Source organism: Dasypus novemcinctus, chromosome 12, assembly GCF_030445035.2.
Source record: "Dasypus novemcinctus isolate mDasNov1 chromosome 12, mDasNov1.1.hap2, whole genome shotgun sequence".
Classification (NCBI taxonomy): Eukaryota; Metazoa; Chordata; class Mammalia; order Cingulata; family Dasypodidae; genus Dasypus; species Dasypus novemcinctus.
The window spans coordinates 78,618,415-78,646,202 of NC_080684.1; the positions used below are offsets into that span (position 1 = coordinate 78,618,415).

Below are 27,788 nucleotides of genomic sequence, written 5' to 3' on the forward strand. Positions count from 1 at the left end.
GGCCTATGTGTCTAGCTCTGTTGTGGTGAGAGGTGGCATCTGCTCGTCTGCTTTTAGGAGGCACGGGGACCTGGACCCAGGACCTCCCATCTGGTAGGCAGGCACCCAAGTGGTTGAACCACATCTGCTTCCCTCAGATAAACTTTCAAGTCCCAGGTTTTCAAACTGCAAGTATTTACAGAATAAAAATTCCCCACTATCCTCTCATATTGAATACAAGTCAGCTCAATTTCCTACATCCACGTATACTGACTAAGATTCCAACAAGATTTTCTGTCTGATTAGATGGAAAATATTGGTCATCAGGGTAGAAAATGCATAATGGCAAAAGGTCTCCAATGAGTCTTGGTTTCCCAAAGTGTCCAGGTAACTGGGATACCTGCCATGTCCCATTCACTGACCTTCACCATCATGGGAGATGTGTCCAGTTCAGAACACATTATTTAACAGGAGAACCAAAAAAAAAAAAAGAAAAAAGTGAAGTTCTAACAGAGTTAATCATTAACACAAGAAAATTGTTTTCTTAGTGGAATTACTAAACAGAATATTACGGTGCAAGATTAATTTTAATAATTGGGTAATATAATGTCTTTAGAAATCAAAATAACCTCCAACCACAACCAGTGATTTTAAAAATAGTAATAATGCTAAGACCATGTGAATTAGCTTTCTCATGCAGGGAAGAATTGCAAAGTAGCATCGAATTTCCTGGCAAAGGGGATGTAGCTAGTTCATGCCTTACAAGGGAAAGACTGCTCTCAGTGTGTGCCAGGTACTATGGACGCTTCGTGTGGGTTGTCTTATTGCAGCTTCACTACCATGCTCAGCAAACTGAGGGTTAAAGAGCCAGAATATGAACCCAAGTCATCCTAACTCTAGTTCTTCCTTCCACATCAGTTTACTCCATATTAGTTTTCAGAGGGGATTAAAACAGGTCTTCGTAGAATCTGAACAATATCCCCAAGGAAAGATTAAAAAACCTAAACCAAAGCATCTTAATTGTCAAGTTAACATCTCTTTAATTAGAATAAGGCTGTGATATAGAGTCTCAATAGAAATTGCAAGGGAGATAAGACAATATTTAGTACTAAACTACTTTTTTTAAGGACCAGCAAAAAATTAGAAGATATTAACTAAACAGATCTCATAGGAACTGAGTGATCCTGACTTAAATGTGGACTGTTTCCAACAATGAGTATTACCTCTTTGCCATGTGAAAAATTCTACTCAGTGCTTTATCCCAGAGGAGGGAGCACAATGGCACATTGGGACACAATCCCAGGCCATTGGGTCCCACCTCCATCACAACTTAAAAAGCTTATCAACATTATTTCTTGGCCTCACTCTTTCTATATACAATTTTGCCATGAATAAGAGACACTGGCTGTTTTTTTCTGGTAGAAGAGGACCATATAAGAAAGGTTGGAAGGAAATATATGCCAAATCTCTGTAAGACTAGAAAAAAGGATGAAAAAAAGGATAAAGGAATTGCGACTTCACCTGGTCAACAGGAAAGGATGGGTATAGAGAATAAAGAAGGTGGACAATAATCATGTTCAAGGCCAGAGGAATGACCACAGGAAGCTAGGTGTCTATGGCTCATTAGTAGACCCAAACAGGAATGGGTTCAAATTACAGCAAATAAAAATATACTGAACCTAGAAAATGTTTATTTGGGGCAGATAGGGTGATTAATGGTCACTATATAATCACACTGTGGCAGGAAATGATCTCACTGGAGATATTAGAGCTGATCATGTTATTCTCCATCTCAGCAACCTACTTTGGGTCCCTAATGCCTCCCAAATTAAATAAACCTGGCCACTGTAAGGCCTCCTTACCTTTCAGGCCTCAACTTGCACTTGAAGGATACATTCAATTTAAGTGATCTATACCACCCAAAGTTCCCAGAATGTGTGAGGATTTTCTATGGATTTTCTCATACAAGTAATATTTGTAATGCCTTCATCCATCCACCTGGACATAACAAAATCCTAAATGTTTTTTAAAGACCCATTTCATATGATACTTTCCCCATGAAGTTCTTCCCAGTCTCAGCAGAAAGCTCCTTTGTCTTTCTGTGAACCTCCAAGGTACTTTGTACTTTTTTGTGGCACTACTTTACTCCTTTGATCACACTCATCTGTATACTTTAACCACCTCCCGCCCCCCCTTCAGACTGCAAGCTCCTTTGGGGGGTCTATTGTGTCGTACTCTTCCCTGTACCCAGTTTGTAAGGTTATCACTGTCTTTTATTCGCAGGAGGCTCCCGCCAATAAATGCTTGCTGAACTAAAGTGACATAAATCTTCATTCCAGGAGATTCTACCTGAAGCCATTCAGGATACATTTTAATAGAATAAAAAAATGACCTTGGGGTTTTGCCCACATAGACCTGACAATTTTAGATAGGCATGTTTTCCCAATACCTAGATGGTAAAAACTGCATCATTTCAAACTGATTTAACTAAACAAAGATTTTCTGAGTATCAGTGTGCTACAAGACACACAAACACAAATTAGGACTTTTAAACTTTAAATGAATTACACTTTACACACAGAAAAGAGTACATTTAATAAGTATAAAACTCAATTAACTTCACAAACTGAACATGCTCTGTAAACAGCACCCAGTTAAAGAAACAGAACAGCAACACTCCTCGTGCCCCCTTCCAATCAGTACTGCCCCCTGACTGCACAGGTTATTATCACGGCCCTGACTTACAACAGTTTATACATCAGTTTTGCCTGTTATATAAAGGCACTCTCCTGTGTCTTTTTTTGCTCACCTTGTGAGCATCTGCTCTCCTATGTAAGATTCATAAGAGATAGCTCTTGCCCTACTGGAGCTCATGGATAACATCAGATAATTTTAAACCTGCTTGACATTCTCTATTGAGAAGTCCAACACAACGTCTGAAAATACAGAGGCTTTCACACCTTACCAAACTCAACAATAAGTAATCGCCTGTTGTTCTTCCTTTAATTCTTAATCCCTCCTACTCTGCAGTCTCAGCACTTCATGTTCTCACAGACTGCTACGATAGGACAGCCTGGTACATCAGGAGGATTCACACACAGATGGCTTTGGGCCAACTTTCAAGGTATAACTCCTTCTAGAGTCCAGGCTGGGGGAAGCAACACCATTTAAAGTTCAACTCAATCCATCCTGCTAGGCATCAGTAAATCTCAGTTAGAAATACTTGAAATTGCTTACTGGGTACAAGGTTTTTGTTTGGGGTCATGAAGAAGTGATGGTGCACAACACTGTGAACTTAATGCCACTGAACAGGGCACTTTAAAATGGTGAAAATGGTCAATTTTACCACAATAAAAACAATTCACAGATAGGAAGAGATCATCTTTTTTAAAAACGCTTGGTGAGGGAACAGAGTTGGAACTATTACTGGGCTTCACCTCTTGGCTTTTTATAGCCATATCACTGCATGGGTAATCCAGGCCAGCTACATAACCATCATTATATGCCTGCAAATTCCCTGGGTACAGACTGTAATTATGCTTATGTGTTAGGAACAAACTGAGAGTAATCCTCACTCCTTCATTTAATCTGGAATTGGCACTCAGGTAAAGGATATAATGCAGCTTCACTTAAGGGTCTGAGCCTGGGGAGGACAGGAAAGGTTCATCAACGTAAATGTGGAATGGGGATCAGGAGATCCATGCCCCAGTCTGGGCAGGGATGTTTACTAGCTGTGTTTTTTGGGTAAACCAAGTTGAATCTGTGTGCTTCAATTTCTGATTCACACACTGTTCAGGCTTTGAAAAGGGCTGCCTCCTAGGACACTTCATATTCACTCCCTAAAGCTCCAGAGGGAAATGAATCCAAAGGGAAGGATAAGCATGCAGGGGCACACCCTCCAAAGTCCTGCCCAGCAGAACTGGAAAGGAGAATGGGGCTGGACCGAGGCAGGGGTCCACTGAGGCTCTGTAAAGCCCAGAGTGGCCAAAACTATGGGGGCATGGAGAGGTCAGGACAAGGGAACAGATAAAGACCGCTGCTTAGTCTCCAAGGCCTGATAAAATGATCTTTTGCTTAAAGAAAAGCTGCTTGAGCTCAGTAGTATAAGGAAAGGGTCAGGTCCTTCAAATGAGCTGTCACTTCCCAAAATGCCAGTATTTCATAAGTATATGTGAGTGCAGATTTACAGACAGGCCCACAAAGAGGGTGCACGTTCAGTACTGAAAGGCTCTCCTAAGTCTCTGCGGCCTACGACGTTCTTTACTGTTACTCACTTTAGCTGACGTTCTTTACTGTTACTCACTTTAGCTGAAACCTAATTTCAGGTTTAGAGTCAAGACTATTCTTATGCTGGGCCAGTCAGAATGAGCTAGGTTTTGCTGTGGTAACAATGTCAAAATCTCAGTGGCTTAAAAAAAAAAAAAAAAAAAAGGATTATTTCTCGCTCATGCTAGCAAGTCTGCTGTGAGTCAGCTGAGCAACCCGGGCTGTGATGGAGCCTCTCCCATCTGGAACACTGCAGGTGCCCAGGGCAGGGGCAGGGCCCTTGGCAAATCACCCATCAGCTCCTCAAGACTTCTGCCTAGAGTAGACACCTGTTACTTATTCACTGACATTGCACCGGCCACACCTCACTTCAAGGGGCCAGGGAAGTCCTATCCTATCACATGACCAGGAGGAAAAAACGTCATGTCGTGTCATGTGAGTGAACATTCCCAATGGCCACCTCACATGGCCCACACACCACCTGTGAACTAAATACTACTAACATTAGTTGAGCTTACTGTGAGTCAGCACTTTAGGGGTACTAACTTATTTAATTGTTAAAAACTGTCTGAGGTAGATTCTATTATTAGCATTTTACAAATAAGAAAACCGAGCACAGAGAAGTTAAATACAATGCCTAGGAGTACACAGCTGGTTAAGAACAGAGGCAGCATTGGAATCCAAGCTGGCTATCTCCAGAGCCCACCTCCCTAACCACAATAACTGAGTACTGATTATGGTGAAGCACTTAACGCATTCATTTATTTGTTACGGTAATCCTATTTTATGAGAAAACTTAGGCTTTTAAAGAATAAATGGGTATGTTTTGTGGTCTATGAATAATAAATAGCTTGTTTGGGGTTCAACTCACTCTTAAGAAGCACACAAGACTTGGCAAACTACCTACCCGTGAGAACCCATTCTACAACATCCCTAACACAGTCATCCAGACTTGTGCAGATTCTTTGAGTTTGGTTTAGTCTGCTCTGTCAGGAAATTCTCCCTAGGCTGACCCTGAAGTCATCATGTACGAAACTTCCTACCTGCTGGCCCTGATGTTGCTTCCTGGAGTTACACTCATCTTAGGTTTGATATAGTCTATAGACTACATTTTTATTCACCTATGTTCTAAAATATAAACAGTGATTTAAGCAAAATAGATTTATGAAGATAAAGCGATGACTGTTTTTTAAAAATCAGAATCATGCATTTGCAATCACTAAGAGAAGGAAGAGAATGAAATAGGCGCAGAAGGTACAAATCAGAAATGGAAAAGTGAGCCATGTCTAGGGACCTAACAAGTAAGGGGTGGACATCTGGATGTGTGTGGGAAAAGGCGTCCAGCAGCTAAGCCGTCCATTTGCCTGAAGGGAAGGGAAGGCACCTTTCCCTGTGCTGGGTGATACAGCTGAGGTTTCACTCAGCATGGCCCTAAAGGAGACATCTTTGTATGGCCCACGAGAAGAATGAGAATGTTATATTGTTTTTCTTCTAAGAGTATATATGAAACTACTAATCACCTTCCCTCTTGCTGTTTGTGGTCACTTGACATGTACTTGCAGAATGTCTAGTCAGACAGTGAACATGGAACCCAGGAAAGCTAATCAAACCATGGGACTCTAGCATCAAACACTTGGTTTTCTTACTCAGCGAACCTGCACTGGAAAAATAACTCTGAAGGCTTGATAAGTATCCTTGTCATCTGTTTATACAGCATGTTAATATATTCATGTGGATAACTAAATCAAATATTCAATTCCTAGAATAAGGAACCCATATTTTCTCCCACTACATAATAGAAATGAAAAATCTTAAAGCTGTTCACATAGGATGCAAAAGAATATTTTATTAGTAAGGTGTCTTAGTAAAATGTTTGCTCTAGTTTGTTTAGACAAAGGACATTTCCTTTCATAGTAGAGGTCTGACAATAGTACACTCTGAACTTTAAGTAAGTTCACTGTGTAAAGAATGGGCATTGAGTCACTAGTTTTACCGTCAATGTTTTATTTATTTTTCCCCTCTTCTTCCTCTCTTAGCATCACAGACAATAGAAATTCCATAACATCAAAAGTTCTATTTCTTGATTGCGGGAAAAGTAAAATCTCATTACTCTGGAATTAAGGATCATTTGGAACAGGGGCTAGAATACAGGATACTTTTCAAAGTCCAATCTTTTGTCCACAGACAATGCAAATTAGTAATGCAAGGAAAAATGTTTAGGGTTCTAAAAAACAAATACTTCAGCATCCACAACTTACAGATAGTGGATTCTGTAATTAGAAATAATTATCTTCTCATTAAGCCTCTATCAGGCAACAGTGGAAACTTATTTTGAGTTTTATGCCCTAGAAAATGCTTATTTCTTCAAAATAGCTTATAACACATACTTTTAAGTAATCTTACAAAATTAGTCTGACCTGGGAAAGATTAACTACATATTAAATCTACATGAGAATTAAATTAAAGGGAAAAAAGGGCCAGATTAATAGTCTGCCATGAAGGACAGAAGAAGGCTGCCATGAAGGACAGAAGAAAATGGAAATTGACCAACCTTTATTGGGCTCCGATTGCAGTTAAAGGACAGTCACTGTCCCTTTGGGAGGAACTCTAAAGGAATGTGAGTCAACACCCAAAGAGGGCTATTTCTAAGGAGGAGTCTCTGGGGACTCTACGAATCTCAAAAACGAGAAAGTTTGGGAAAGTGAGGTGAGTACCTCTATGAGTCCGGGTATGAGGAACCCTGCGCTTCTTGAAGGAAGTAGCTCACAGTTCCTTCCTGTGGGAAAATGGGATGGGGAGTTTTAAAGAAGGGGGAAGTGGGGAGCCCCAAATTTAGGGCTAAGTGCAGAGCAAATGTCCATTAAGGATTTTAATTTCTATACTCATAAGGTATGTGGTGAGTGAAACCCTGGACATTAAACTAAGGAGTTTTGGGGGATTCTGGAACCTTTTCCACTCATACTTGTTTCCCACTGGTTTCTGGCAGTGTCTGTCTGCAAAACTTTCCTAGGAAAAGGGCTTGAGCAGTTGCCTTTAGGGCAGCAAGGATGAGGGGTTGGGAATACTGTGTTCTACTTAGAGAGAGCCCCAGGAATTGAGGAAGAAGTGGCAGCTTTACAGGAGTTGGAAAAATGAGCCCCCAAGGCCCTTAGCCAGTGAGCGGAAAAGATGGCTGGCTTTGGCACCCTGGCCTGACAGTCCACCTGGGGGCAAAGGTCCACCTCTGTCCCAGGACTGCTAGTCCAGCCACCTTCTCTTTTTCCTATAGTATTTATTCACCTCCTCCCATATCCCCAAAAATGCAGGCTGAGTGCTCTCAGGAAGGAGGGACTTGTGCTTCACCCAAGGGTCTGAACGAATGCTACAAATGCAGCGCCTGAGGGTAGAGCCTCTCAGCAACTCCAGCTTGAGGACGTATCTTTGAGGGGTTCTCAGGGCTCTTAAGACACACACCCTGACTAATGTAAGATGGACAAATCACATGGTCAGGGTTACAAAGGAACAATCTCAAGCAAACACTACCTGCCACAATAGATAGACTTTCAGAGTTGGAAGAAACCTCAGAGATCTCGCCTGGCCTAACCTCTCCTCCCTTTTTTTTTTTTTTAATGAGAAAAATTGTGGGTTTACAGAAAAGTCATATATAAAATACAGAGTTTCCATATACCATCCTATTATTAACACCTTGCATTAGTGTGGTACATTTGTTAGAATTCATGAAAGAACATTTTTATAATTGTACTATTAACATTAGTCGATTGTTTAAAATAGGGTTCACAGTTTGTGTTGTATAGTTGTTTTTTTTAAAAATTTTATTCTAGTGACATATATATATAACCTGAAATTTGTCTTTTTAATCACATTCATATATATAATTTAGTGCTATTACACTCAGAATGTTGTGCTACCATCACCATCATCCATTACCAAAACTTTATAATCAACCCAAATAGAAACTCTATACAATTTATAGTATTGACTATTGTATTAACTCCCCATCCCCTAACTCCCACCCCAGCCCCTGGTAACCTATATTCTAGATTTTCACTCTATGAGACATAAATATAACTATTCTAATTATTTCATATCAGGGAGATCATATAATATTTGTCCTTCTGTGTCTGGCTTATTTCACGCAACATAATGTCTTCAAGGTTCATTCATGTTGTTGCATGTATCACAATTTCATTCCTTTTTATGGTAGAATAATATTCCACTGCACGTATATACCACATTTTATTTATCCATTCATCAGTCGATGGACACTTGGGTTGCTTTCACCTTTCGGCAATTGTGAATAATGCTGCCGTGAATACTGGTGTGCAAATATCTGTTCATGTCCTTGCTTTCAAATCTTTTGTGTACATACTTAGAAGTGGAATTGCCAGGTCATATGGTAATTCTATCCCTAACTTTCTTCCACAAACACTGTACCATTTTACATTCCCACCAACAATGAATGTTTTTATTTCTCTACATCCTCTCCAACACCTATAACTTTTTGTTTTTTTGTTTTTTAAATAGTAGACATTCTAGTGGGTATGAAATGGTATAATGTGGGTTTGATTTGCAGTAAGTTAATAGTTAATGATGTTGAGCATCTTTTCATGTGTTTTTTGTCCACTTGTATATCCTCTTTGGAGAAATGCTTATTCAAGTCTCTTGTCCATTTTTAAAATGGGTTGCTGTTTTTTATTGTTGAGTTGCAGAATTTCTTTATATAGTCTAGATATTATTGGGTATGTGGTTTCCAAAAATTTTTTCCCATTAAGTAGGTCTTTTCACTTCCATGTTGAAGTCTTCTGATGCACAAAAATTTTTAATTTTGGTGAGGTCCCATTTCTAACTCCCATTTTTAAAAGGAGCATCTTGAAAATGAACCCAAGTAAGTTTTCATTTTAGTCCATGCATTATTGGGGCCCTAAACAAAAGGGAAAGTAAATGACCTATCAGAATAGACAGATTCTTAAAACTACCCACCTATGTAATTGACCTACTTGATTTGATCATAACAAAGTAAATACAAGAGGGGTATCTACTGATAACCATAATTATGTTTATTTTTGTCTTGTACATTAGGCTGTTCAGAATCAAACTTAGTATTAGTTAGAATAACTGTTAGTCCCGGTGACTGGCCTATTAGCCTTTTCCTTTCTGACTTCTTGATTTTATTACAACACTCTATTTTCCATGTGCCTTATCATATCTTATCTAATGGACAGAGGTAGTTATACTTTAATCTATAGATGCTATGTCTTCCTGCCTGGAAATGAACACTGTATCCTCACTCCCATGTGTAATAGGTGAAATGTGGTCAAACATACTCAGTTCATTGGCAAAGCAAATTCCCCCTCTTCTGGAGCACCTGCCCTGGGCCCACAAAGCCACATTAGGGCCACAACTTGGCTCATGTTACTTAAAAATGTGAGTCAGGAAATAGTGCATGCTGCTCAAATTCCACGGCAAACCCATGCTTCATAGTTAAGTTCTTCTCTGCAGGTCAGGGTTGAATTTGTCTTGGACACTATTGCAAATATTGGAGAAAAAACATTTGTGCCAAATGATTTCTAGTACAGAATTTTGTTATAAATGAATCTGAACACTACTAGCCATCAGACAAGGCTCAGAAATAACATAAGCCATTTTGAAGAAGCAATAGGAAAGCTGACCTTCCCCCCACCCTTTTTTTTTTTTAAAGATTTATTTTTATTTATTTAATTCCCCTCCCCTCCCTCGGTTGTCTGTTTTCTGTGTCTTTTTGCTGCGTCTTGTTTCTTTGTCCGCTTCTGTTGTCGTCAGTGGCACGGGAAGTGTGGGCGGCACCATTCCTCGCCAGGCTGCTCCCTCCTTCGCGCTGGGCGGCTCTCCTTATGGGTGCACTCCTTGCGTGTGGGGCTCCCCTACGCAGGGGACACCCCTGTGTGGCAGGGCACTCCTTGCGCGCATCAGCACTGCGCATGGGCCAGCTCCACATGGGTCAAGGAGGCCCAGGGCTTGAACCGCGGACCTCCCATGTGGTAGACGGACGCCCTAACCACTGGGCCAAAGTCCGTTTCCCCCGCTTTTGCAGTACTGAAGCAATTTTCTTTGAACAGTTTTACTTTTAAAAAATATAAACCAGCAATATTATCACCAAGTAGCAATTAGAAATAAAACGTTGCCTTTAGTTGCACCAAAATGAAATACAGCATTATATTTCAAGAAAAAAATTAATATCCATGAAAAGTACACTCAACCAACATTATAGTATTTACTTCTACAAAAAGTCTTAATGTGAAGTTGTGCTTGGCCTTTAAATTAGGCCATCAGTATGAAAACTCTGATTTCCTTGGGCTGAATAAAATAATCTTTTTAAAAGATAAATCAGATTATTCCATGTTCCATCTCAAAATCCTTTAACACTCCCTAGACTAAAGTGTAAAATGCTTATCTAAAAATTTAAGACTCTCTTGATTAGAGTCTTATCCTAGCCATATTCCATTAGATCCCTCCATAATGATATTAAGAGTGCATTCTCGGGAAACGGACTTTGGCCCAGTGGTTAGGGCGTCCGTCTACCACATGGGAGGCCCGCGGTTCAAGCCCCGGGCCTCCTTGACCCGTGTGGAGCTGGCCCGTGCGCAGTGCTGATGCGCGCAAGGAGTGCCGTGCCACACAGGGGTGTCCCCGGCGTAGGGGAGCCCCACGCGCAAGGAGTGCACCCATAAGGAGAACCGCCCAGCGCGAAGGAGGGAGCAGCCTGCCGAGGAATGGCGCCGCCCACACTTCCCGTGCCGCTGACGACAACAGAAGCAGACAAAGAAACAAGACGCAGCAAAAAGACACAGAAAACAGACAACTGGGGGAGGGGAGGGAAATTAAATAAATTTTTTAAAAAAATTATAAAAAAAAAAAAAAGAGTGCATTCTCGGGAAGCGGACTTGGCCCAGTGGTTAGGGCGTCCATCTACTACATGTGAGGTCCAAAACCCCGGGCCTCCTTGACCCGTGTGGAGCTGGCCCATACACAGTGCTGATGGGCGCAAGGAGTGCCCTGCCACGCAGGGGTGTCCCCCGCATAGGGGGGCCCCACGCGCAAGGAGTGCGCCCCGTAAGGAGAGCCGCCCAGCGCGGAAGAAAGTGCAGCCTGCTCAGGAATGGTGCCGCCCACACGGAGAGCTGACACAACAAGATAACGCAACAAAAAGAGACACAGATTCCTGTGCCGCTGACAACAACAGAAGCAGACAAAGAAGAAGACGCAGCAAATAGACAAAAGAGAACAGACAACTGGGGTGGGGGGGGGGAGAAATAAATAAATCCTAAAAAAAAAAAAAAAGAGTACATTCTCCATGCACAGCACTAGGAGTTGCTTGGAGCTATATGTGCTCTCATTTAATCCACACAGCTCCACGAGGAAGAGGTTATTAGTTCTGCTTTATAGATTTGGAAGGGGAAGGTATCAAATAAATTTGCTTGTGGTTTCAGGTAAAAAGATAGAGTCCAGGATTTGCATGAAGGTTAGTGTGTATCAAATAACCTTGTGATTCCAGGTAAAAAGATACAGAGTCCAGGATTTGCATGAAGGTTAGTGTTTAATCTTTATCTTATTCCATTTATCAATGAGCCAGCCACACCTGAATGCTGCATGCACTTTCCTTTGAGCATTGAGTACCTGCTAGTTCCTCACCCTACTATGGTCTCTCACGCTTCCTTCCTGATTTATCGGTCAAGGACCAGTTCAAATGCTACCTCTTTCATAATGCCTTTACATCCCTCTCATCCCCTAACACCTAGTTGGAACTGATCACTTCCTTTGTGCTCTCCCCAAAACACTGAATTTATGCCTTTGTGCTTCTTCTGTACGTATGGAATTTGTATGACATTCATTCTCCCGCTATCTTGACGTTTAGAAGGAGGGGGTTGTATACTAAACCGCCTTTGTCCTGCCCCACACTCCTTAATCAATAGACCTTAGTGTTTGTTGAAGGAATTAGTGGTTGATAAACTGCCAACTGGGCAGCCAGTTGTCTCTCATGTTTACATACTCTCAGCTGTTTGTAATAAGATCAAGAACTTGCAATTGAGGCTATGCTGGATTGCTTTCAAAACAGACTGGACTGTGAACTGTTCATGTCTTTTGAATTATGTAAGAGATCAAATATTTGGCAAAATGGATATGTCTCATGGCTTTCTGTCTGTTACTCCAAGAGGAAAACAAGTAATCAATCACTAAAAGTTATTAAGATCAGCAATGCACAGACTATGCAGGTATAATTCCTTCCACTTAAGTGAAAATTTCCCTGCTGGTATCATCACAATTATCACAGAGAATTCAGGTGCTGTTCCTTCTAACACATCCATAAGTTTTGATTCTCAGTCCTTTATTTGTGACACCCAAGGAAACAGTTTTGTATAGCATTAAATGAAAAACTTTAAAAGTAATTTATCTAATGTACCAGCAAAATTATCAAGGTAGTTCCTTGTCTATTAGGAAATCATGATTCAATAGATTGTAAACACAAAAATAAAGGAGCTCTTTTACCTTCAAAGGCAATGACTTTTAAAGAGCAAAGGTAGGCCTCAATAAGAATGGCTGGAGAGGACAGGATCAGTAGCAAAATATTCACACAAACACAACCTATGTCAAAATTCTTAAATCACCTTGGTCTTTAAGAGAATTCTTAAATTCTCTTCAACACAGAATAGTTAATAGCCCACAACTTCTCCCCCCAGGAAACCAAAGAAAAGTAGCACTAAAACAAGCAATGGGAAGTCAGCAAGAACCCAGATTCCAAGGAGAAGTGAGAAAGGTATATAAATTACAAAACAGTAATTGATGCTCATAATAAATCTAAACTAACTTAAAACTTGAATAACTTAAACACTGCTTACTAAGGAAGGTGAGTTTGAACTCATAGGAACAGATATACCTTTATATAAAGTTTCTGCAAGAAGAGTTAAATATTTAAATCATATAGAAATCTCACTTTCAGCATTTATCTCATTCTTAATACCTGAAAAACTGTTATTTTGTTAAAGTTATCTTGCCTTTTTTTAAGCAGTAATCTTCATTTTTAGAGCAGTTTTATGTTTACGAGAAAAAATCGCACGGAAAATAGTTTTCATATACCATGCCTCCCAACACACAGACACACACACAGAGTTCCCCAATTAACATCTTACATTAGTGTTGTATATTTGTTACACCTGATGTTAGTAACTAAAGGTCACAGTATACATTTAGGTTCATTTTTTGTGTTGTACAGTTTGGAAAATGTATGTTACGTGTCATAAGGGTATCATATGGAATAATTTCATTGCCCTAAAAAAAATCCCCTGTGCTCTACCTATTCATCCCTCTCCCACCCAGAAGCCCTGGACATTTCACCCTCTATAGTTCTGCCTTTTCCAGAATGCCATATAGTTGGAAACATACAGTATGTAGGCGTTGCAGATTGGCTTGTTTCACTTAGAAATATGCCCTTAAGGTTCATCTGTGTCTTTTTATGGAATTATATTACTTTTTAATATTTTAAAAAGTTCATTCATATTGAATCTAAAAAGCAACTTATTGAAATTTATGTTTAAGACAAGTCATTTTGGTAAAATTTTGCTTTCTAAGCAGATTAAACACAGGACTAAAAACAAGTACCACTATATATCCATATTAAAACGGCTAAAATGAAAAGGAATGACAAAACAAAATGTTGGCAAGGAGGTGGAGCAACCAGAACTTTCACTGTTGTTGGCAGTGTAGATGGTACAACTGCTTTGGAAAATGGTCTGACAGCTTCTTATAAAACTAATTCACACCTATGTTATGACAGCAATTCCACTCTTGTGTAAGTCTTGTATAAGACTTATACAAGAATGTTCAAGGCAGCTTTGTTCATATTAACAGTCCTTTGTGTGGTATTTGTACCGTAGCCTGGCTAACTAAAATACTCTGATTTAGAATTATCCATTTTCGGGAAGCAGACTTGACCCAGTGGTTAGGGCATCCATCTACCAGATGGGAGGTCCACGGTTCAAACCTCAGGCCTCCCTGACCCATGTGGAGCTGGGCCATGCACAGTGCTGATGCGTGCAAAGAGTGCCATGCCATGCAGGGTGTCCCCCGTCTAGGGGAGCCCCATGTACAAGGAGTGCACCCCATAAGGAGAGCCGCTCAGCGCGAAAGAAAGTTCAGCCTGCCCAGGAATGGTGCCACCCACATGGAGAGCTGACACATCAAGATGACGCAACAAAATGAAACACAGATTCCTGTGCCGCTGACAACAGAAGTGGACAAAGAACACGCAGGAAATAGACACAGAGAACAGACAACTGGGGTGGCAGGAGGGGAGAGAAATAAATAAATCTTTAAAAAAAAAGAATTACCCATTTTGTCATTTAAAATTCTAGACACCCCAAGGAATAAAAATTTAAATCAACTTTTACAGAAAACATTTATTTTTTATCAGATCTTATGTTCTTCATTCATTACATGGTAACAATATAATTTGACCTGCCCTCTCAGTAAGATTGTTCTGAATCTCACGCTATATTGCAAAGAAACTAAAAAATCAAACAGAAATGTACTGCACTACAAGAACACAATTATTTGTGGAATTAATAAATGAAAGAATAATGATTTCTTAATTGTCACTTCTTACAAAATTTTAGGATTGAGATCCAAAATAAATCAGTTAGGCCAAATAATGTCAGTCTGACAAGCTGCTTGAATTGAAACTGGGGAAAAGATGCTCTTGGCAAGATGCTCAAATTTATTTTAAAAAAAAGGAGTTACCAATTATTAGGGATTTACTAAGATCATGTGATTTTCTCAATGCTTCACATATTTTATTTTTCCTTTCAAGAACCTGAGATTAGAATAGTTATTACCATTTTAAAGACAGAGAAAGTAATTGACTTGTCTGAAGTCACAAAGCTAAGGAATGGCAGAGTTGTGACTCCAGCCCATCAACCTGGCTCCAAAGTGTGCACTCTAATAGCATCCCTTTCTTTCATTGAAAGCCTACTATTTATGCCAGATGCTTTTATTGAACACATGCCTATTTGCCATTACTTCTACAACATAGAGAATTCAGTTATAGTTTACTCAAATTCTTGTTACCATTAAATGTTTTAAAGGTGAAGAAGATGTATGGTAGAAGAATCAGAAGAGCAAATACTAACAAAATTCCATAGTGCCAGGAGGCAATTAGTGAATATGTTCCCAATTTGACATTAATATGTAAGAGAAGAAATTAGCTTAAATCCCAAGGTATCTTACATAATAAAAAAAAAAGTAGGTTGCTTCTGTTTTGACTACTAATAATGATTCTCAACACCAGTGAAATACGCCAGCTCGTACATAAATTCCCTCTTCTGGCTTAAGTCTTAGCAGATTCTCTTTAGTCATTAAATGCTCTACCAAGAAGCAGATAAGAGGTTTCCTTCTCCCACAGCCACAGCAATTTAAAATTGCCAAAGATTCATGTTTGGGGTGGAGACTGGTACTCGAGGAACATACTGTTTTGTACTCTGGGAGAAAGGAAACCATGAAGAAAGGAAACCATGAATCATGGCTGTGATTTTTAAAAGATAAACGCTATACCGTAACCCTTCTTTGAGCCCAAATCTACATTAAAGTTGACTGTATTCCCAAAACAGAGGAAATAGTCTTCCAGGGCCCACTTACAATGCTTGCAGTCAGCTCAGATTTCATAGAAAAGCTCTGATTTCAAAGTTATGTATCCTAAACAGAGCTTAACTCTACCACAGTGGTAGCATGAATTAGTGGTTAAAAGCACAGATCTGGGAAACGGACTTTGGCCCAGTGGTTAGGGCGTCCGTCTACCACATGGGAGGTCCGCGGTTCAAGCCCCGGGCCTCCTTGACCCGTGTGGAGCTGGCCCATGTGCAGTGCTGATGCGCGCAAGGAGTGCCGTGCCCCACAGGGGTGTCCCCGGCGTAGGGGAGCCCCACGCGCAAGGAGTGCACCCATAAGGAGAGCCGCCCAGCGTGAAGGAGGGAGCAGCCTGCCAAGGAATGGCGCGGCCCACACTTCCCGTGCCGCTGACGACAACAGAAGCGGACAAAGAAACAAGACAACAAGACGCAGCAAAAAGACACAGAAAACAGACAACCGGGGGAGGGGAGGGGAATTAAATAAATAAAAATAAATCTTTAAAAAAAAAAAAAAAAAAAGCACAGATCTCAGAGCTGAACTGCTTAGATTCTAATCCCAGCTCTGCCCTAATTAATTGTATCACCTACACTTCTTGCTCTAGACCTCGGTTTCCTCATTTGTAAATCTACCTCACTGGGTGACTGTAAGGATTAGATGAATTAATATTTGTGAAGTGCTTGCATCAGGGTCTTGTATAGACTAAGTGCTACATAAATGTTGGCTATCTTTACTAAACTCAACACACCTTGAACTAGGCAAGAACGTCAGAAAAGTCCAAAGCCAAGAACAATGACGCTGCTGTTGCCATGATTAAGCTCTTCCAGAAGAAGCTGCAAATTGTCTGCCTCCGTTCCCCAACATTCCTGGAACCTGTCTGTGCAGGTACCTTGCAGTAGAGAGGTGGGGAGGAGAAGAAACAAGCATCTCAAACTCATACCACGAGGTCCCTTAAAGATCAAGTTTCAATGAGCCTGAACAGTAAAGGTAATTTTTCAAAGATGCTCACAGACCATGACAAAGCCTAAGCCCTACCTATTTTTTGAGTGATTTAATCTGACTTTAAAATGTACAGTATCTCAAATGACTAAAATTTAAGATCTCAGTATCTGGTCTTTAATTTTTTTAATAAGTGTCATTATTCTTCTATGTTGCTATTTTCAGTAAAGCTAGGACTCTGAATAAAGACCCTAAAGAAACATGTCTAATATTTCCCATCTCTATATCTTTAAGCAAAACAAGGGAAATTGTTCAAGGAAAACTTTTTTAATAATTATAACTCACTATATCCTCTGACAGGTCTCCTAAAATCACTTCCTTGGAATTTTGTCACAAAGGCTTGTTTTTATGTAGATAATGTATCTATACAGTTTTTGGACGAGGTTATACTTAATTTCATGACCTATCAGTGCCATCATTCTGCTATTTACTCAGCTTCTTAAATTTTTTCATCCCTTATTCATATTGTCATGTCACTGAGTTCTACTATTTCTTTGACGAGTAATTCCTCTCCAAATTGACCCTTCCTTCCTGTCTCCATCTCTCTGAATCCAGACCCTCACTTCTATTTCTTCTATACAAAGGGCAATAGTTTAACCAAGTTTCATTGCTTTCAATGTTTTATTCCTGCAACCCAGTTCATATACAGTTGTTATACTCATCTTCCAAACTTCCACTTCTACCAAATTACAACACTACTCAAGACATACAGTGGTTCTTCCTTTAATAAAGGAATTAGGCTCTTCCTCCTGCTGGTACTTAAACCCTGAGTAATTTTCCCTACTCTAGCTATCAAATGCCTTTATCCTTCCTTCACCACTCATCAGACCAAGCTCAGTACAGTGGTACACTCAACATATTCCCATACTTTTTCTTTTACCTCAGTACTTACGCCACTTCATTCTGAACACACCATTTCCAAGTCTCTGTCCTATCCAAATTCTACCATTTCTTCAAGATTTCCAAAGGACTACTGCCCAACCCACTTCCTCCCGATCCTGATCCATCTGGACTAGACATTTTGGTTCTCATTTACACTTTTGAACGGGTTCTCACTTGTTGGATATTTATGTTACTGAAGACACTCACTTTTTAGGAATGCTACACAACACTCAGCAACAAATTAACAGTATCACTGAGTAGCAGACACTTTTTTACGTAACCAACTTCCCTATGCTATAAAGCAGTATATTTCAAGTTCTGAATGAGACCCACAGTAAGAAATATTATTTTTATTTAATAAAAATATATACTTAGCTTTACTATATGCAACAAAACTATATAAAAAATTTGGCCAGCTCATTTTTTGGACAACTATAAATTGAATGCTACTAGGGAATTACAGTTAATTTTGTTAGGCATGCTAATGCTATTCATTATGCAGAAAAAGTCCTTATTGTTTGCAGATGCATATTAGAAAAGAATTGCCCTGATGTCTGTTACTATGAAACAGTTTACACAACACACACACACACACAATGACACAACTATGTAAAAAGTGTTCGCTGTTGAATCTGGATAGGGTAGATGTGTGTATGTGGTACTGTTCCTCCTTTTCCATCTAAAAACATAAAATGATAGCTGTAACTAAATTTATTTCATGATCAACATTTGAAAAATAGTGCCTTAAAATTAGGAAAAAGGTAAATCACTTGTTTCTTTGTTTGCGATTATACTTAAGAAGGCTCAGACATTCTGAAGAACATTCTGCGATTATTTCCTGGCCACTAATACGTCCTTCAAAATCCTTTCTATGCATCATTACAACCTTAGTAGGAAGGTATAAGATTATGGACTGTTTTATCACTTGTGGAGATTAGAGAATCAGAATTTACCTCTAAGACTGCTGAGACCAGCTCAGCAATGGGTTTGCATGAAGGGAAGGCAATGTAGAACTGAAGAAATAAAAGGACAGAAAGACACAAGAGAGGAAATAAAGATGGCACCAGGGGACTCACAGCTTCTGAAACTGAGAGCCTCAACCCTAGCTTCCCCATCATATTTATTTAGGAACTAACAAGCAGATGTTTGTTATTTACTATAATAAGGTACAGGTCATAAGAAGTTCAAATGTCTCCTCATACAAACTTTTTTTGCGCTGACCAGACGGGTGTTCCATCTAGTCAAGGCCCGCTTCCTAAGCCCACACTTTTTGTCTGCGTATGGAAACGTTTCAACTTCAAACCATTTTCCTTACTGTTTTCCCACAACATAAAACTTTCCCATCCTAAGAATATAATCTTTGAGGTTTTCACCAGACTGGAAAAGTACTACATCTGATAATGGCAAAAGTTCAAGATGATCCATTCAAATTGAAAATTCTATAATAAACATGCACATTATTTTAAAACTTTCTCCTTCTTTCTCCTTCAAGGATTGGTTCTACAAAAAAATAAGTTCCATGAACAGAGTCAATAACATCTCATTTAATGGGCAATGATGAGGAAACTGTTCTAGATGAGCAAATGAACTTTCTAGATAATTGAAATTTTTTCAAAACTTCTGAACTCCAAGATTAATTTTCTGTTGACTGAGGGTCCTTCTTATGACCAATTTGGATTGGGATACCACAGAGTGACCTCGGGAAGAAAGGTGAACTCAATCAATAGGGGATTAAGTGCCAGTTAAAACCTTAGGTCTTTCATTTGAGAAAATAAAGTGGCTGAACTCTGTGACCTCTAAGGGCCTTGCAGCTCTTACACTTGACAATTCTTTCACTACCAGGTCTGTAAAGCTGGCAGCCCCATTCAAAATGCCAATAATTTTGTTAATAAACTAAATTATCAGCACATGTCAACTAACACAAATTAAATATTTACCCTTATTTATAATGAAATCTTATTTGCCAAAATAAAGCAAAAAGCAGTAAAAACCACATGCAACAAGTAAAAAGGGGATGAACAGTTGTCCTAATATAAAGACAGATCTCATGTATGTAATACTTAATGAAAGAAACGGACACAAAAATACAAGCTGTAGGGATTCCTTTATGTGGAGGTCTCAACAGTGTTCATCTTTGTGGGGAAGCAGGGGTGGGGAAAACGAGTTCCCAGAAGGTGGCAGAAGGGAGGGCCTGGGTGCAGCCAATGTAAATCCAGGTGGGAATGATACAGTGTACACACAGGTAAAAAATCACCCAGCTGCCTATTTAAGGAGAGTATGATAGGAAGTAAGGATTTCTCTTTTTATTCCATAAATAAAGGAGGAATCACATCCTTTGGGGAAGTCATCCTTACATCTGCCTTTTTGTTGCTCTTAAGTGAAAACTTCGCCCCTTGTAATCTGTTGACCCCCTGATGAAAAGCACCGGGTTCTGACAATAATAGGAATTTGTTTAGTATTTCAGGTCCTTAGAAGAGAGATGAACAGAGAGAGAATAAATTACTGATCATGTACTGAGGAAGCAAAATGCCTGCCTTCCCTCATGTGACCGTGAGAACTCATCTGTCCTTAGCATCAAGTGATGTTTGAAAAAACAGTAGGCATGGTCATGTGACCCCTGCACCACAAATTCACTTGGTGTTGGTCTGCATTGCAGTGTGTGTGTATAGGCATATACTGAACAACTCTTACTGATGCATTAATGAATCATTCTTATATGACTCTTATCAGCCCATGAATCAAACTGGAAATCACTATGCACAATGTGGTCACAGCCATGTGGGTTTAAAAAATACCTAAGAATCTAAACAACGTCTTTTTTAAGGCAGGGGTTTATGGGTGATTTCCCCTCCCTTCTTTCTCTTTTCTATATTCCAACTTCCGTATTTCTCAAAGCTTTATTTTTATGACTTAAAAAAATCTACATCTACTTTAAAAACACTGCCTTTCCCAACAAGGTAAAGTGTCAATTCCAGAGTGGTTTATAGAGCCAACTGCAGGCTGACTGGACTTTCCAGAGTCTCGTGTCCCCTCCCCATAGGAACCTTTGCCCCACTCTCTTGCCCCACTCACAGTCATACACCAATTTAGAATGATCCATTTAGTCCTTCTGAATTTGAGTCACCCCAAATAACATTTAGTTTGGTTTTTAAAAAATATTTTATTTCTCTCCCTTCCCCCCAACCCCCCCCCCCCCCCCCCCCGTTGTCTGCTCTCTGGGTCCATTTGCTGTGTGTTCTTCTGTGTCTGCTTGTATTCTCATCAGGTGGCTCTGGGAACCGATCCTGGGACCTTATGGAGTAGGAGAGAGGCAATTACTCTTTTGTGCCACCTCAACTTCCTGTTCTGCTACATCATCTTATTTTCTCTCCTCTGTGTCTCTTGTTGCATCATTTTGCTGTGCCGGCTCTCTGCATTGGTCAGCACTGCTGCGTGGGGTGGCTTTCCTGTGCTGGGCTGCGGCATTCCCACGCAGGGTGGCACTCCTGGGCAGGGAAGCATTCCCGTGTGGGCCGGCACTCTGCGTGGACCAGCTCACCCTCACCAGGAGGCCCTGGGCATCAAACCCTGGACCTCCTATATGGTAGATGGGAGCCCAACTGGTTGAGCCACATGTGTTTCTTGACTTTCAGTTTCTTAAACATTCTACTTTTGCCTCTGTTGACACATTATGTTCCTTGCTACACTCTTGTATGATTTTTGAACTTCCTCTTCTAAATCCAAGTCAAATATTACCTTCCTAAAATGCCTTCTGAATGAAGTCTTCTGGTTACTTGATTTCTCCTCTTTGTTCCCCAGAGTACTTATTACATTTCACTACAACCCTGTGGTTCTGTGATTCTGTATGTCTCCTTGTCTAAACAGTGAAGTCCTAGGGCAGAAGCTACCATATTCATCTGACCCCAGTGCTTTTACCACTGACTCACAGAAGATGCTGATAAACATTTGTCAAGTGGAAATCCTTCAGTTTTATGGGGCTAGTTTGGAACCTAAATTAATCAATTCCAATAACTGTCATAAAAACAATTTGGGTCTAAGTAAGTGAGTAAGCCCTAAGTGTACTGTGTGCTTTTAATTAAAGTCAGCCTCTTAGAGAAACATTAGCTGTCTAAATAACTGCTGCATTAGCAATCTGCATCAACATGGTTTTTTTTTTAGGATTTTGCTGCACTTTGAAGAATTTAAGATTAAATCTATTTGCATCTAAATCTAATGTATTCACTTTTACCATAAATATTAGTGCTTTGCCATTAGGATTGTTACTCTTTTTCAGTCTTTTATATATTGCTCTTTCATATTCTGGTATTAAAAACAAATATTACGTAGTGCTGTGAACATTTTCAAAAACTTTAGAAAATTTTAAAGAGCTGACAAAATGCAGTACAAATTGACAAGCTAGAATTTTCTTCTTGCAAAAATTGAACAGTACTGTATGTTAATTAGCTTCATTTGTTGAGCATCAGCTATGTTATAGATACTATAAAGGTAAAGTAGTATTTTGACAGCTCATACATTTTAACTGTTTTTTTTTTTTGGAGTTTTATATTTTACTTTTTTGAGGGATAACTTATAGTAAGCTACAGATATGGAAAATTCCCCAGATTCTTCTGACCATAAGAAAATATCACAATACACCTCTCTGTACAGTCTAGGTATTCTCACTCAAGTTCTGTCTGAAAGGAATTTAAAATATCCCAGTTAGATTAATTTAAAAAAAATGTGGGGGAACTGGTGAGGCAGCTAGAAGGTAATTTAGAAAAGTTTCAATGCCAGAAGTTTTTTTCTATTTACTGGGAATTGCAATAAACCAAATCATGGACCATATACCTGGCTCAGAGCCCTAGCTTTCCAATACAACTGTGAAAACTCTCAGACAGGGACACCTGCCTGATGCAGAATTACTATTTGAAAACAAATTCATTTATGCCCAAAGAATACACTGTGCCTAATTTTCTAAGATATATGAACGATGCAGTTTCCTTCTTGCCTTATATTAGGAAAGCTGATCAAGTTAATAAGACTCCAAGGGCTGCTATCTACTAACAGTGTCTCCAAAGAGGTGCACTTAATTACTTTAAGTCAGCCCACTTACCTTATTCAGTATTTCAAAATGTGGAGAACCATCTATCTGTTCAAGATTCACCAACTGACAATATTATGAAATGTCATTTAGTCTAAGATATTAGGATACTATAGCCTGGATTTGATAAATTAAAATTTCTTTGATTTCTATACTTTATGATGCCTCTTAGAGGTGCCATTCATTACTTTAGATGTTTTGACTGTTTTATTAATAGAGCCATTGTAAATATAACTGTAATTACTACAATCCATGTGTCAAAGAAACACTCTCCTTGATTGCTTTGCATACTAGACAAATATTGAGTCAATAATCAGTGAGCATATATTTCATATTATTGGATTGACTCAGAGTGTTCAATCATACCTAATCAGAGGTAATGGTATATTTATTTTATTATGGGGAGCATCCTTCTAGGGAACCAAAACAAGAAATAGACAAGAATTCAATGATATTATGGCAACATCATTTATCTTCCACTTATGTAGCATCTTTCACCAAAATTTTCAGTAAACCCTTCCAACTGTTCTTGTCCCTACCTGGGATATGGTGATTTAGAATTATAACAAGTCTGTTCTGAATTTCACACTGTATGAGTGACAGGCATCCAGTCTTTAGGACTCATCACAAAATCGTCCCTCTCCCTTGCCTTCCATATCACTAAGCTTCCTTTCTTCCTTCCTGATATTCATTTTAAAAGCTGACCCTTCTTTTCTCTTCAACTCCTGACACCTCCCTTGTCTAGGTCTTTTATACTGCACATCTGGACGATTGCAATGATTTAATTCATCTTATTGTCTCCAGGCTGCCCCTCTTAATAGTCACCACACAGATTGTCTCCAGGATGAGGGTTAAAGTCCTAACTTTGGAATTCAAGGTCCTCCGTGTCTTGACCCAAACCTGTCTCTCAAGGTTTTGTACCTTTATATCATCTGAGAGTTCAGCTGGCTTGGTCCAGGTGAACTCTGTCCAGATAAAAAAATGACATGCCAAACTCATTTCTACTTGTTTACCTTGTCTTGCTCATGGTGCACCCCCATGCATGCAGTTCTTACTAGTACTCTTTTCATCTATATCATCTACTTCATGTCTGCCATGTGCCTGCCAGCATGACAGATGCTTGACATATTTTGTCTCTAATCCTCACCCTAATTCTGCAAGTTATGTTCACTGTATTATGATAAAGATCAAAGAGATCATATGATAAGGTTACAAAATAGTGAGTGTTGAGCCAGGATTTGAACCCAAGTCTGATGCCATAGCCTCTGTTCTTTCAAGAACTTCAAACTTCCTAGAATGCCCTCCCCAGCTCCCTCCTGACCAAAATCTTGGAGTTCCTCCAGGGTCTAGTTCAATTTAACCTCTTCTACACAAAGTCATTTTTTATCTCCTCTGATCAAGTAATTAGCGCTTACTCTGAACTCCTGTTATTCTTACTAAGTCCATATTGTTGTAGTAAATCCTTTACTGCCTCATATTATTAGTTACCCTGAGAGACACACATTGTTTCTTGAATGTAATAGGTACTCTACTGTCTCATAATGGAGTAATGTTGCCACTTTGATAATATTTCCTATGAGTAAAAGTCTCTGTTGGGTAAGACAATCTCAGTACCTAAGCACACGGATAAAAGAAGTTTCAATAACAAGGCACTTATAATCTCACAAACTAAGAAGATCAGAGGACAGGGCTTGTTTAGTGACTTAAAAATGTCAACGAGGACCCTGAGCTCTATCTTTTCACTCTACTACCCTAGGAACACGTTCCTCATGGAGGCAAGACAGCTACTGTAGTTCTAGGAATCAAATGTAGACAATTTCTGTCTATAGAATGGGATTCTTCTCTTGCCCCATATTTTATTAGAGAGGAAAACATTTTCCAGAAACTCCTCAGCAGGTTTCCCCTTAAGGTTCCTTTGGTCAGGACTGAATCTCATGTCCATACCCTAGCTGCCAGGGAGGTGACAAAATGTGTCTAACATTTTCAGCTTCTATTTTGGGAGTAGGCTCTGCCATCTAGGTAGAAAGGAAGGAAAACAGTGTTTAAATAGAAAACTAACAATGTTTGCAAAAATACCATTAGAGATATATTAATGCAATGATAAGCTCCATATAATGAAACTCCTGCCATGTCCAAATAGAGGGATTTATCATTTTTAAAACCTTTGCTAATCAGGTTATATCCAGTTTCAGCACAGTGCTATTTGCATTAGAGGTAGGAAAGGAGAGTTAGAGACTTCCAATTCGTTAACCACCAAGTTGTAAATACATTTCCTTTTCCTCACATCCTTAAACATCACAAACTCCTCCACCATCATGACCATCACAACCACCAGGGAAAAGGAAAAACCCAGCCTTCTGAAGTTTCCATATAGTTTGCCAAACATCTTAAAACAGGGAAAAATAATCAAGAAATTTAAATAACAGAAATGGAGACCAAAGTATATATGGGACTTTTGCCTCTTTCTCTTATTTGTCTTTGCCATTTCTAACATAATGCTTCGCCTTGTATCACCACCACCACCATCGTGATCACCATCATCCTGTGCGATTATCCCAACGGCCCACCAAACTCTCAGCAGCTAGAGGTATTTCCATACAGTTCCTGTACATACAGGGGTGCGAGAAGTAACTGTTCTTCAATTTCTCTCCACTCTTTTCACGTATTCATATATAATGTGAGAAGCTCTATTTAATCTCTTATCCCTTCTGACATAGCATGTGTTTCTAGTAAAATCTCAGTCATAACAGAAGAGAAAATGAAATTATAAGGATTTTCTATGGGGATCAGTATAACAATTTTTCCTCTACTATTATACTAGCATTTTTATGTGTCAAAAAATAGGACTTCTAAAGAATAAAGAGGTCAACATAGATTAAAAAGAAAGCAATAACCTATCCTTTTAAAAATATCAAATTCTGAAAGTTTATAATTTCTATTTACCTTAAATCACACTAATCATTCTCTCTAATAACTTATATGACTAGCAATCAAGAATATGAGAAAGCCAGATTATAAGAGAATACTTATAATCACAAGATTTTTAACTTCTGAGAATGCATCACAGCATCATAGTTCTTAGTTTGTTTCTCTCATATCCTTACTTTTAGATATTTCATCCTACTTTATGGAGGAAAAGAGTGAGAACAAAAAGTTAAACAACTTGCCTGTCTATGGCCAGACCACACAGCTGGTTAGCAACAAAGTCAGAGTTTGTTTCTCTAACATTAAACATTGTCACTTTCCTCGGCCCAGACTTTCCCCCCGCCCAGACTTTCCCCCCAAAGCCTTTACAGATAAAACTTAGTCATCTACAGGAAAAATAGAACTGCATTCTAACTATAAATTACAAATAAGCTATTCTTCACCACATCACCTCTGAGAAATCACCAGGCTTTATGACAAAATCTAAGAAGAGTTTTATGTGATGATTTTGGTGATAAAGATTCAAGTTGTAAAAGACAAATGAGCAATAGCTTTAGAAATACATTTTAAATTCCCATTAATAGAAAAATTCTGGAAAAAGCAGACACTCATCAAAAGAACCACTTTAAAAAATTCTAGGGCAATGGAAAACAATGCAGCCATTAAAATGAAGGTAGACCTGAATGAGCTCTCATGGAAAGCTATCCAAGCCAAACCGTTAAGGGAAAAAAGAAAGATACAAATCTATGCCTACAGAACATGCTTGTTCGTGCTTTAAAAAGCGGGTGGGGTTTACAGAGATATGTACAAGTGTACTCTATTTGTATGGTAAATTTCTAGAAGTATATTTTAGAAATTGTTGTTGGAAATTAACTCTAGGGAATAAGCTGGAAATCTGGAGACAGAGACACTCACTTTTTAATATTCTCTTTTTGGTAGCGTTTAGTCACCTTGTTATTTTCATAGTTTTTAAAAAGCCCCCAGTGCCTGCCTCCTCAAAGTGAGACTAATACACAAATATTTACAAAATCTCATTAGCCCATTGAAGATACTTCCTTATTTCATCTATGGATCCATGTTTTTGCTAACAGTAGCAAATAATTGGCTCCTGGGTCCAGGATATACACATTTTTGTAAATCTAACTTGATTTGTGATTTTTTTTTCAAAAGAACTCCCTCCTGGGAAGAGTTTTTAAAACCAATTCCCTGAGGAAGTAAAACCATGTCTTAAGAGGCAGTTCTACCAAAAACAAAAGGCAGAATTGCCAAGTCATAAATATTTTCAAATGAAAATCTAATTTCTTAAAGGAAATACTGTATACTAATGTATATTATACTTTTTATATACATCTTCACAAACACCATCTTCTCAAGGACTGCTGCTATGGAAAGCCCCGTGCTATTTCTACTGAGCAGTGGGTTTCCCAATGATCATAGCTTTGAATTGGTATTATGCAGGCAGTGATGTTTCTCAGATGGGCTCTTCGCTCAGAACATTCACAGAAGCTGCTGATGGGAGTCTGTGATGAACTCTATTCATGGCAGCTGAAGACAGCCCCCGAGTTCATCCAGTGACTGCTGTATATAGCTCATGTGACTCTTGAAGGCTAGATTCTTTTATTTATGATGGTTAGGTTTTCAAGTTTGGTTTTGCCCTTCAAAGCAGCTTCTGTAATAACAAACTAAAAAAACCCAAAACAATAAAGCTAGCTCCTTTTTAAAAAAATTTATTGTTTTCTTTAGAAGTTTCTCAGAAGCCGACAAGATAGGATGATGTTCACTTTATTTTTTTTTTTGAGGGCCTAGAATTTAGTTTAAAATAAGGTGATGCCAAAATCAGATTTTAAAAACTGATGTATTTGAAATGTTTGCATTTAATTAATTTTGTAAGGCTTTTTTGGTTGTTTTTCCATCCCCCTCCCCACCATGGCCTGCTTGCTGTCTGTTCTGTGTGTCCATTCGCTGTATGTTCTTCTGTGTGTCGTATTTATTTTTGAATTTATTC

General features: G+C 39.1%; 1 protein-coding gene across 8 annotated transcripts in view; it reads right to left on the reverse strand.

Moving 5' to 3' along the window:
• TMCC3 (transmembrane and coiled-coil domain family 3) overlaps positions 1-27,788 on the reverse strand; it is a 332,700-nt gene that overhangs the window by 11,227 nt on the left and 293,685 nt on the right. The window lies entirely within an intron of this gene.